The sequence below is a fragment of the Molothrus ater genome, chromosome 25, assembly GCF_012460135.2.
Source record: "Molothrus ater isolate BHLD 08-10-18 breed brown headed cowbird chromosome 25, BPBGC_Mater_1.1, whole genome shotgun sequence".
Taxonomy (NCBI): domain Eukaryota; kingdom Metazoa; phylum Chordata; class Aves; order Passeriformes; family Icteridae; genus Molothrus; species Molothrus ater.
The window spans coordinates 2,250,802-2,263,883 of NC_050502.2; the positions used below are offsets into that span (position 1 = coordinate 2,250,802).

General features: G+C 44.2%; 1 long non-coding RNA gene across 3 annotated transcripts in view; it reads left to right on the forward strand.

Annotated features, from left to right (window-relative positions):
* LOC118696220 (uncharacterized) overlaps nt 1-13,082 on the forward strand; it is a 27,263-nt gene continuing 14,181 nt past the window's right edge. For 2 of the 3 annotated variants that reach the window (XR_008508830.1, XR_004981629.2), the window contains exon 1: nt 678-5,654. This is a non-coding gene — a long non-coding RNA (uncharacterized LOC118696220). The other variant, XR_008508831.1, reaches the window with a different exon arrangement.

Sequence of the window (13,082 nt, forward strand, 5' to 3'; positions counted from 1 at the left end):
CCTGTCTTCTTAATTTAGATTCATGTCCTTTTTTCATTTCATGTATTTTAAAGCAAGTCCCAAGAGCTCATCCTTGAGAGAGCTCCAAACCGAACAGACCAGATTTAAAGCACTCAGTGGAAATGGAAAACCATAACTTTAATAACAGACTGGTGTCACCTCCTCTTTTGAGTCCTTGAAATTCCGTGTGGGCCTCAGGCCAGGGGCGCTGTGTGATCCCTTCCCTCGGGAGCCGCAGTGGTTTCCCCGTTGAGTCGCGTGGCTCAAGGTCGACGTTTTTCAGGTGAGCAGCAGCTGCTCTCGGGTACACAGCAGAACACTGAATTCCTTTTTGGAAAGGGATTCCTTTTTCATCCAGTCCCCCCAGGTGCATGCACTGAAACTGGGCTTTTTAACAGGTGTATTTCCCTGATTTCCTGGTGTATCCCATATGTGCACTTTGGGTTTGTAGCAGTGACTAGGTTTGGTGAAGAGCTGAGGACTTTGTTGCAAACCAGGAATGTCTTGTGCTCACTCTGGTGTGCAGGAAACAAGGAGGTGCTTTAAGGAGAACTTGAGTTATATTGCGGGGTTTTGGTTTTACTGCCTTTTTTTGTTGTTGTTGTTTTGTTTTGTTTTCCAAGAGTTGCAGGTTCAGTGGGGTCTGGTTCCACAATGCAAACTGAGCAAGTAAGTGCTTCTCTCCAGAGAATGCTTCTCATTCTGTGATAATTTAATTACATAAAAGTTCTCATTAACATTTTACCTCTTTGTTAATAGCAAGGAACTGCTGTCTGCTAGGGACTATTCAGGTACAGTGTGCAGTGGGCATTACATGAGGTTTATCATGGGCACCTGGAGTAAAGTGGTTTTAGCATCCTGGAGAAATATTAAAAATACTCTGAGATGCTGAGGTTTGAGCTCTTGTTCTTGTGATTCAAGGATGAAACAGTTTGCAGGTTGTTTTGGTTTTTTTTTTTTTTCCAAAGAACATAGTTAATTTTTTCTTATTTTCCCCCAATCATTGGGCACTTTTCTCCAGCTGTCTTAGCCACCTTTGGTAATTCAGGCATTTAGGAGGGGAGAAGGGATCTCAGTCCCTGATGTGATCTAATTCCATGATACTCTGTTTAACAACCAAAAGGATGTTGCAGCAGCTTCTAAACTGAAGTGTAAATCTCACTGTATCTCTTTACAGGCCCTAAAATTGTAGTCTTGCACTTAAACCCAGAATGTAATCTTGCACTTAGCCATGTTTTCAGGGATTTGGGCAACGGAGAAGCGACGCTGCCTCTCTTGGTCCATGCTCCAGTAGATTCCTTGGATAAGTGATACAGGCATGAGTTGATTTCTGTTACAACTTGCATGGCAAAAATCAAATTCAAAGTGTGGAATAGGATGCGAATAGGAGACGAAGGAGGAAATGTCTTGAATGTATTTTATGGGTGTAACTGAACTTGCTTGAGTTTCTGTCACAAAAATAGGAATTTTTCTTACTGCACCACTTGTCAAAGAGGGCTGTGTTATAAGAGGGCTTTGGTTCCTTTATTTGCCCAAAATGAGTGGACCCAGCATCCCAAACATCGTGGTGAACTAAGAATTTCAATGTGGCAGCATCTCTTAAACACAGATTTTGTTTTTTATACTTACTTTTCTTTCTAAATGAAAAGGTGAAAGCCTCATTTAATGCTCTTAAATTTGAGAGTAAAATCCAGGATTTCTGGGTTGTCCTTCAATGTGAATGTAAGAGATGGCAGAATTCAGCTGTTCAGCTTACTATTAACAAGGAGAATTTTTGGGAATGACACCAGAAATGCAAATCACTGTGTTTAAGAAGATACAGCGTGTTTACCACTTACTGCAAAGAATGTTTTAATTGGAGCAGGTGCCTGTTGTGTGTCAGCAGGTGAGCAATGCTGCAAGTGCTGCTTGCATTCAGAGGGAGTTTTCTGGGAGATTTCTGTCATCTGACAGAAATCACTTGCAAGAGTTTTCTAGGAAAGAGACTTGAACAGCTGAGAATTTAAATCTGCCCAAAACTGGGGGGGAAAAAAAGCACTAAAGTTTGTGTTGGACACTGAGAGCAGCATTTGTTCCTCCGATCCGCAGCAGGCACCTGCTTAAAAACCCATAAAACTTGGGGTCAACATAGCTTGTCAAAGCCAGCTTGGTTTGGGAAGCCTTTTGGGAAGAGCATGCTAGGTGAACTTCCATTTTTCCTTGGGAAATCACAGCGGTTCCAGCTGCCACTGGCTGTGAAATTCTGCTGTGCTGGAGGGCGAGGAGGAGCAGGCGAGGCTGTGTTTGACTCCAGGTTTTCTGGTTCCTTATTTAATGGAGCACCTGCTTCTTTGAATCTGGTTTATTTGTGGTTGCTGCTCTGTTTTGTAAGCAAGGATTTTAACACCCTTTGAGGGTTCTTGTGGCAAAACTTTGAAAGGTTTTTTTTTGCCAGCACTGAATTCCCGTGCTGCCGTCCCGGCTGGGCGGGCTGTGCTTTCCTCCTTGGTCTGAGGTGTTCCCCATTGGAGTAACTGTCCACTGAAGTTGGCTTAGCCAGGGCTGAAGGTTTAGAAGCCTGTGGGTGATACCACTGTGTGTAGAGTAAACCAGATGTAGCAGTTGTTGGCTCTCTCCTTGTGTCTGGCATTAAGTTGCTCTGGCGAGAGCTCAGAATTCCCTCCCGACCTTGTGTGCAGCTGATGTTCTTCTATTTCATTAGTGTGTTGAATTAGCCTGGAAAAAGGATGTGCTTTTCCTGAATCATTTCATCCTTGTGCTTTATGCTTTGGGGAAAGAACCTCAAATGACTCGTAGTTCTTTCTGTTTGAGATTTTAGTTTGTTGTTTATTTCTTTCAATTGGAAACTTTGCGCAACTTCCTTGGCCCCTGGCCAGTGGCTTTGTTTGCCACGGGAACACTGAGGTTATCCTCAATCCAGAGGTTTTGGGGGCACAAATACCAACACATCCTTGTCAGCCTCCCAGAGAGAAAAGGGCATTATTGCCAGGCAGACAAACCTTGCCCTCTATCTCTTTTGTTTCCTTCAAGGATGTTAAAGATGGAATATTTCGGTGACAACTTTCTTGGCCTCTATGGAGAGCCAAGTTTTATGAAGAATGAGTTTTAATTTCTTGTGTGGGTTTTGGAACCCTCTGGTTGATGGTAACTGAGGTCAAAGGCCTGAGGTGTTAGTGGGGAGGAGGAGGAGTGAATCAAAATTGTGAAGACAAGTTCAAAAACTCTGAGGACTCAGGGAAAAATGCCTTGGAAAATGATAGTTCCTGGCTCTAAGCAAAGCAGTGTTCAGGGCAGCGCTCCTGGGGAGTGCTGTGTGCCCAGAGGGGAAGAAATGGTTGTCATGTGGCTCTAGAGCTTTTGGGGTTCTTTCCCCTTTGTCCCCCTGTTTATTTCTTTATAGCACTGAAGGACAGATATTCCAATGATTGGTAGACTGAACGATGAGGTGATTTTTGTATCAGGCTTAAAGCAGACCGGGTGGTGCAGAGAATGGTTCATTGAATATTCATCTTCCCGCAGTTCCCATTGTGTGAAAACGATGGCTAAGAGATATGACTTGAATAGTAACAATTTTAAATTTTATTGGGTGTGTCTTTGATTTGACCTTTTAATATTGGCATTGTCTGCTGTTAGAACTGCACAGCAGAACAAGAGCAAAAGAGCTGTGTAACACTACATTTCATGGTTTTGTTGATAAGTTGCCTTCAGGAAATACCCAGTGAGGAAAGTCAACCAAATTAGCAAAAATTAGGTTGGTTTTTCTCCTGGTTAATGATTTCAATGTGCCCCAAAAAATGTTACTGCAAGTTGAGTCATCATCAGTACTGTAAGCCTAGTTTTATCCTGGTCCAAAAAGAAGCCCTGCACTACTTGTTTTGCATCTATCCCTAGAAGGCAACTTCATTCCGAGGTTTCGTGCCCATGGGGTGGTATTGGTGCTTTTTGAAGTCCAAGTAGAACATTCAGAAAGGCCTCGTAGCTCTTTATGTTCATCTGTATAATGTAGGGAGGGGAAAAACCCAAACCTGGTGTACACATTTGTATTGAAATAACGTTTTTTTTCCTCCTGCAAGCAAATCTGGTGGACTGCAGAAGACAACCGCATGGGATACCAAGCTCTAATGGACCTTTGGGAAGAGAAGCTGTGGCTTATGTGGAATTTACATGGGCCTCCTGGTGGAAGAAAGCTTATCTGTTTAGTATTTGTGCATTTTACTAAAATGGCAGCTTTAAAAAAAAAAAAAAAAGTTGTGTATCTGCTATTGTGATGCCAATGCCCGTGTTTTAAGTGGAAAAAAAAAATGACCTCTTTGCTTTGTGCTGTGTACACAAGATTGCTGGAAAAGTAAAGGAATACCCTTTTTATGGCTCACACAGCTTAAAAGTAGCTGTCACTCAAACATGCGCTCACAGTTGAGCTGATTTTGTTTCATTCTAAATAAATTGTTTCTTTTGAGGAAAATGGTTTTTCTGCCTGGAAGTGAATTGACGACAAACGTTTGGCCCCCCTGTGTTGGCAGCGGAGGGGTTCCTGCTGCTGCTGCCCAATTGAGCTGATAGTTGTGGGTCTTGAGCAAGAAGCAGGGAGAGCACCGACACTTTTGCGTTGATCGACCTGTGGTACCAGTCAGAAGAATTTGTGTCTGATGGCCTTGCTGTGGCCCCCGTGTTTGCAGTGAAAATGGGGGCACTTTGCTGCGTTTCTCCTCAGCGGGACGGGGCAGCGCAAGAAGCAGGGAAGCACCACCCTGCGCCTCGGAACGGTGGCCAAGTCTGGGGCTTCGCTGGTTGGAAGAGCTGGAGTTCCTGAATTTTAAGTTTCTCTGATTTATTTTGTTCACCCAACATGTTTGCCTTTAGTTTTGATTCTTGGTTGTTTTTTTTTTTAATTTTGAAGAAAAAAAAGTTTCGAAATTGCTTTGAATCTTTGCACGTAAAACCTTTGCACCAAAATTGCCAAAAGAAAAAGAGAAATGAGTCCTTAAAAGTGTTTAAATGCTGTTAATAAAGCCTTTCCTGCCGTACGCGAGGCGCTCCTCCATCTCCAGGGGCTTTTCAGCAGTTGTGGGTTTAGTGCTGAATGGATGAAGAGTTCCTGAGAGCTGGAGGCGGTAATTTAAACCTTTGCGTGGTGTCTCAGTGCCTTATTTTGACCGGTTTTGAAGCCAGTGGTTCCACACGCCTCGGATGTGCATGTGCCCTGCTCGCGTCCCGGCCCCGCCGCGCGCTCCGTGCAGTCGCTCCCGGTGTAGTGCAGACGGGGAGAGGAACAGCCTGAAAACGTTGTGTGCTGTAGTTCTCCTGTCCCGGGGGCTCCTGAGCTTTGGAAAGCTGTTCCCGTGCAGGAGCACAACTCCGTGTTTGCTGCAGGAGACTTCGGGGCGCGCCTGAGGACCGCGGCCGTCGAGAGGAAGCCGCAACTGCTGCATCGTCGGCTTCAGGAGCTCCCGTGCTGTGCTCGTGGTAGAATTCCTGTGATGTGCCATGAAGACACCTCGAACGCTTGCCCTGTTTGCCTTGACACACTTTAACTTCCATGGATAACCCCCTGCAGCCGGGCAGGAGCTTTGCTAGGCTGCAGATGCCTCTCAGCCGACGGATGCTGTGCTTGTGCTCTGCAAGGTGTCAAAGCGCTGTGTAAATCCCTAAAACAGGTAAGGGGCTGGAAGAGGTTGGACTGAGTTGTAATGTAAAAGAAGATTGTTGTTCACCTTTTGTTGCCTTGATTCTCCAGTTTATTAATGCTTACTAATTGTGGTTTCTTCAGTCACCGTGCTGTTCCTCCTGCTTGGGAATGGGGGCAAAGGAGCCGACTCTTGGATGTGCTTCCCTGTTGGGGAGTCCCGTTGAGAAACAGGGCCCTGCACATAAAACTACATGTTCTCAGCTTGGCAAGCTGGAGGTGTTATTTTGACTTCATGAACTGCTTGAATTAACACTGCTTTAACCCAGAGTAGTGTTTATAATTTGTATGTGGTGATAAGGAAAGCCAAGCCAATGATTTGGCAAATTGTCTGTGTTTGTGGGATGCTGGTGTAATAATTTAAATGAAGCTTTTTGTTGTAAATGGGAGCAATTGCAGATATTGGTGGTTATGAGGGAAGGGAATTGGAGAGGGGAGACTCAGGAGATGCCTTTTCTTCTAGAAGTTGCTGATTGTAGTTAAAATTCCTATTTTTGCAATGTATTTCTTGTGCTGTTGAGATACAACCTCTGAATCTCCTTTGAAGTGTTGTACAATAGGTCTGGGGCTGGTAGCAATAATGGGAGATGTGTTTCAGCCCCTTTGCCTGGGCTGGGGGGTTGATGCTGGCAGGAGCTGGGTGATCTGTCGGTGTACCCCCAAAAAGGGGCTCTTTTTGGCAAGCTGCTCCCCTGCTCAGGTATCCAGGTGTTTGTGTCAGGCCTTGGACACTATCCCACTTTTTGGGTGTGCTTCAAAATGTCAGTGGCTGTTCCAGAAGAGTTCTGTCTCTCTGAGTCAGATTTCACTGTCTGTTTAACTGGGAGATGGTTCCCTGTCTCCTTTACATCATGCATTTATTCCAGAGACTCAGAGGTACCGTGGGATGTGCTGTGGGATGGTTCTCCTGCAGTCACTTTGCCATAGCGAGTTGTTTTTGGGTGCTGGCTCTGCCCCTCTGCCTTCTGAAGGGCTTAGAGGGATGCTCCAGTGGCCAGGTAGAGCCAGGCTGTTGTTCAAACCAGTCTCTTGGAAGGGTTAAGTGCTCTATATGCATCATATTAATTTGGCTAATGAGACTTCTGGGGAAAGTGGATTTATAAGGAGAACCATTTAATTAACTGCACTGCAGCAGAGAGCAATGCCAGCGGATTAGATGGGAGCAGGTTATTTGAATTCACACATTTTTTTAGAACTGTGCTTTTACCAGCTGCAGCTGAATTAATAAGTTTAAAACATCAGATGGCCCAGATTCTGCTTATGGCAAATAATCTTGTGTTGGCCTCATGCTGCTGGTTTACTATGAAATGGCAAATGCTCTTGGAGGAAATGCTCCCACCTCGTGTCCTGGGGTCTGGGGCAAAGACTGCAAAGGGTTTGGTCAAACAGGCAGAGCACTGGAAAGGCTCTTGGGCTGCTGGCTTTGTGATTCCCCTTGTGTTTCCTGCGGTTCTTGGCTCAGAGCCCTGTGCCTGAGTGTAATTAGAGCTGCCTTGAGAACTGGGTGAGGTAAACTCCTACGCAGAGTAAGCTCTGAGGGACCGGGTCAGTGCACGTGCTGTGATGGGTTTGACAGGAGCCTCCTGCTCTTCATCCTCTTTGTCCAGAGGTGCCTGTAGCAGGAGCAGAGAACGTGGATGGTGGCACAAAGGTTGCCTGTTTTTCCCCCTTTGCGCCCCACTCCAGGGTTGTATTAATTAGACATTGGAACCCGGGCTGTGGATGCTGTCAAACGTGCTCCTGGTGCTGTGCATTAATGAATTGCCAGCTCCCAGCCCAGCTCTTGGGTCTGAGCTCCTGTGTGTTGTCTCAGGATGGGGATGGGATGTGCTGGGCTCCACAGAGGAGCTGTGGATTAATTGTGGGTCACAGCTATTTCATCTCCTTATCTGCCTGCCTTGACCTTCATGCCTAGTTCTGCTATTGCATCTGAAGATCAGGCTGGAGGTTTTTAGCTGCCTTCAGGATTTCCTGTCCCCAGATGCAGTGAGAGGTCAGGCCAAGGTTTAGCAATGCACACAGCCTGACCCAGCCCCGAGCTGGCAGCGTTCCCTGGCACTGCTGCCCTTTGTGCAGGGGAGCTCTTGGATCCTGCAGCCAGCCTCTCCTTTCAGATGCATGTGCTGCATTTCCAGGCTGTACAATTGCACGTTTTCTGGAGTAAAATGTGCACATTTACTGCACACGTGCAACTGTGCAGCCTGTGCACGTTTTAGATATGGCTGGGGACATAAATGTGTGTCTGAGGACACATGAGGGGTGTGGAAGGGTTTGAGTGAAGAGAAGCCGGTGAGGTCTCCTGGGGTGGTTGTTGAGCTGTTTGCTCATGGAGAGGAGATGTCCTTTGGGCCATGGAGGCGTTTGCAGCCCCCTTGGCCAAGGGATTGCTTTGGTTGTTGCTGCTGGGCTGCTCCAGCTCTGACCTGGACAGAGGTTCAGGGCAGGATGAGGTCCTGAACCGCCTGAGCTGCTGTTGAGGCTCGTGGGATGGTGAGAAAAGGGGATGTTGGTGTTTCTCATGCTGCTCCTCTCGGGTGGGTGAAGACAAGACTGTGAACGAGGACCAGGAGGGACTCTTCATCAGGAACTGGACTGGCAGGACAAAGGGAAATGGATTCAACTGAAAAAGGGGAAATTTGGCTTTGATATTGGAAGAAATCCTTCTTTGTGAGGGTGGTGAGGCCCTGGCACAGGGGCCCCAGAGCAGCTGTGACTGCCCCACCCCTGGAAGTGTCCAAGGCCAGGCTGGACAGGGCTTGGAACAACCTGGCACAGTGGAAGGTGTCTCTGCCATGGCAGGGACAGGAACAAGATGAGTTTTAAAGTTCCTTCCAACCCAAACCATTCCAGGGCTCTGTGATTGTAAGACCTTGTGTTTCACCTGTGCCAGCCCAGCTTTCCCCCTGGCACTGAGGCACAGCCTGCTCTGAGCTCTCAGCTCTCTGAGGGTGCCTTTGGTTCCTCGTGGCTCTCAGAGCTGCATGCCAAGAGCAGCTTGAGGCTGGGAGAGCCCAGTCCCAAAAACCCCGTCCCTGTCACCACCCTTGTGTCAGCCAGGGTGGCTGTGACTCCTTCCCAGCTTGTGCAGAGGCTTGAGGGGCTGGAGCTCAGTTTATTGGTGTTCTCTTTGTCCCTGGGGTGTTGTAAAGACACCCTTTGCCTCTTCCTTCCAGAGTACAATCCTGGCTCTATCTTGTCCACGTGAGGGATATCTATAGGGGAAAGTTTTGCAAAGATTGGTGGTGGCTTCAGAGGCAAAGTCTGCTTTGGAAAAGAGACTTTGACCCATGAATTACTTCTGGAATTGTTCATGGCCATGAACAAGAGCTCCCATCCCCTTTGTGGTTTCTGCAGGCTGGAAAATTTTCCCATGAGGATCTCAGCTAAAGCTCAAACTTCTGGGTTTTCAACATCTGCTTTAATTTTTGTTCATCAGAGGTGCTGATAAATTCCCATGGACTTCAGTGAGAACCATTATGGTATCTTTAAACATCTTTATTTTTGTTTTCCAAATAACTCCCACCTCCTATGAAGGCTTCCAGCTCCTCAGAAATGAAACTTTTAAATTCAGGCTCTGCTAAAATGCAGCCTAATAAGGCTCTGCATCATAAACACAGCTGCAGGACATGTTCCAGGCCAGGGGGAAACCAGCACCAAAAAAAGAGTAAAAAGAGTGTTCCTGTTATCAGTGTGTGTGAGGGCAAGTAAACAGCCCAGACCACGAGGGATCTGCCAAACAGGGGAGGGAAGAACAGCCACATTTCCTGTTGCTGGAAGGCCCTGGTGTCACATCCTTACCCAGCTCTTTTAAATTGCTTTTGGCTTTCTTCATGTGGTTTAAGGTGAACACAGGAACCCCAGCAGTGTTGGTAGCTGAAGCACCTTGTCTGGGGTGGTTTTTGTGCTGTGGAAAAGCCTCTTGTTCCCCTTTAAAATGGGAATTTTGGAGATTTCCCCCTGTGGTTAATGAGTGTGCTGGGAGCAGTGCAGAGGAGCAGCTTTGCAGTGGGTTGGGTTCAGACGAGCCCTGGAAAGGGTCAGAGGGAGATGCCAGGGATGGGGTTAAACCCAGAGCTGTCACCCCTCACCCTGCTGTCAGGAAAATTAACCCACAAACACCAGAGGTTTATGTCCAGAAAGGAGACAGAGGAGTCCTTTGGCTTTTTTATCCCAATAAAGGGAGAGGCCATGGGGCATTGCCCTGGGATCTCTCACATTTTTGGAGGATGCAGCCTCCTTTTTATCCCAATTTCCTGGCTGCATTTCCCTTCTCTTTCCCCATTTCTGAGGTACTTGAGAGGTACAAACTTCCCAATATGCCTGATACCGAAGATTTCCCAAAGATTTCCCTCTAATGTACAACCCTCCCTTTTAATTTTTAATTCTTACTGAATTTAGGGGTTTTCCCTGTTGTTTCTTTCATCTCTCAATGTTTAATTTCGTTTATCAGCAAACCTAAAGTTTATTTCTAAAGACAAATACCTTTTTCCATTCATCAATCACTGGAATCCTTCCCATTGTTTCTTTTATCTCCCAGTGCTGGTTTTATCTACCAACAGCCCCACAGCTTGTTTGGAAAGACAAATCCCCTATTCCTGTCACTGCTCTCAGGCAGCTCAGGGGGTGTGGGATTCCCAGGGAGATCCCAGGGATGGGGTTAAACCCAGAGCTCTCACCCCTCACCCTGCTGTCAGGAAAATTAACCCACAAACACCAGAGGTTTATGTCCAAAAAGGAGACAGAGGAGTCCTTTGACTTTATTCCAATAAAGGCAGAGGCCATGGGGCATTGCTCTGGGATCTCTCACATTTTTGGAGGATGCAGCCTCCTTTTAATCCCAATTTCCAGGCACATTTCCCTTCTCTCTTTCCCCATTGGCTGAGAGGCACAAACTTCCCAAAACACCTGAGGTACTTGAGAGGTACAAACTTCCCAAAACACCTGATACCAGAGATTTCCCAAAGATTCCCCTCTAATGTACAACCCTCCCTTTTAATTTTTAATTCTTACAGAATTTAGGGGTGTTTTATCAAGGGCAGAGCCTGACCACAGACTGTGGGGCAGGGAGAGGTCTATTTTGTGTATTTGAAATGCCTAAATCCATGTTCTAGCTGCTGTATCCTGCCTTTCAGTGAGGCAGAATACAGAACAAGGAAGGGAAACCTGTAGCTGTAGCCAGGACACTCAGGGATGTACAATGACTGTATAAATTATAAATAAAAATATATAAAGAATATATTTATGATTTATAAATATATCTATGGATATATAAATAAATATATAAATATATTTTAAAATAATATTAAATAATAGAAATATAACAGTATGTATGAATGAATTAAATAGTTCTATATAAATATATAGAAATTTTATAAAATAAGATATAAATAATATGTATAAATAAATTAAATAATTCTATATAAAACATATAAAAATGTCTATAAAATAATATAGATTATAAGTAATATGTATAAATAAATTAAATAATTCCATATTAATATATAAACATTTCTATGGAATAATATAAGATATTATTTATATGTATAGATTAATTAAATAATCATATCTAGAATATATTTAAAAATTTATAAAATAATATAAATATAAGTAAATAATTTTTAATATTAATTAAAAATTATTAACATTTATTAATATAAATAAATAATTATATATTAATATATAAACATTTATAGGGAATAATGGAAAATATCAATAATATGTGTAGATAAATTAATTGTATATAAAAATTTTAAAATTATATAAGATATAAAATTTAAATAATATGTATAAATAAATGAAATAATTATATATTGATATATAAATGTTTTTATGGAATAATATAAAATAGAAATAATATGTATAGATAAATAAAATATTGATGTATAAAATATTTTCATGATATAAAATATAAATACTATGTATAAATAAATTAAAATATAAATAACATAAAATCATTCCAATGTGTATGGGGCATGCAGTGTGCTTCCTGCTGTGAGCTCCAATTGCACTGACTTTGCTTTGATAGACCTGAGCTGAGTCTTAGCAGCTTTTTATCCTGGCATGTGGAACATCCCTTGAGGAAGGTTTAAGACCCAGCAGGTGCCCACCCCATAAATCAACCCTGCCTGGCAGGTACTGGGAGCAGGTCCTGGAGGCTGCCCAGGCTCCTCCTCCAGGGTTACACCTGGGAGTAAATCACTGGTAGCAATGGAGAAGCGTTTCCTTGCCAGGGATGGCGCCCCTGCAGCCCAGCTCTGGATGGCACAACCCCAGCAGGGATCCTTGTCTTGTTGGAGAAGCCACTTCCATATTTTCTTCTTGCTTTCTTAATCCTGTGGTGCTAAAATTAACCAGGATTCAGGGTATCAGACCTCTGTCTGTCAGTGCTCTAAAAACGAATTATCTAAATGAAGTTGTTAAGTTTTTTTCCCAAAAGGGCTCAGGTGTGTTTTAGCAGGTCCTTGTTGGGGTACAGTGAAAATTGGAGGATGTGTTCTTGGGTTCCTTTGGTCACTCAGATTCCTTCCAGCCAGCTCTGGTTCCCTGCAGGTCTCTGGATCTTTGGAGAATTCTTTAGTGTTTAGTTTCTCTGCACCATGATTTTTAGAAGGTTTTTAAACCGATGAATCCTGGTTAAAGTGCTTCCAAATGTGATTTCCCATCAAGATCCAGCTGGCCATGGCATATTATCCCACGTGCATGGGCAGGAAAATGTCCCCTGGGTGACTCAGGGCACAGTGCTGAGCCTGGCATTGCTTTTCCAAGGGGTTTGATTTATTGTCAGTGAAATCTTGGAAAAATCCAAGAGGTTTTTGGTGATTTCTTCCCAGTGCAGAAGGTGGAGATGCTGCCTGTGAGGTACCAGGAGGGATCCAGTTCCCCACTGCCTGCCCAGGAGCAGGAGGGGTGGCTGGGAGGGCACCACCCTTCCACAAAACATTTTTCAAGCTCAGGATCATTTTTAGCCATTGCTGCTAATTTTTTTCTGCTGCAGATGTGTAAGGGCAGAATTTCCTTTGGAGGGGAAAAAAGTTAAGGGAATGTAAGGGAGATTAAGGAATTCAAGGGAAATGTAAGGAATGTAAGGGAAATGTAAGTAAAATGTAAGGAAAATTAAGGGAATGTAAGGAAACTTAAGGGAATGTAATGGAAATTTAAGGAAATGTAAGGGGAATGTAAGGGAAATGTAAGGAAAATTAAGAGAATGTAAGGGAAATGGAATGTAAGGGAATGTAAGGGAAATTAAGGGAATGTAAGGGAAATTAAGGGAAATGTAAGGAAAATTAAGGGAATGAAAGGAAAATGTAAGGGGAAATTAAGGGAATGAAAGGAAAATGTAAGGGGAATGTTAAGGGAGATTAAGGAATGTAAGGGAAATGTAAGGGAAATTAAGGGAATG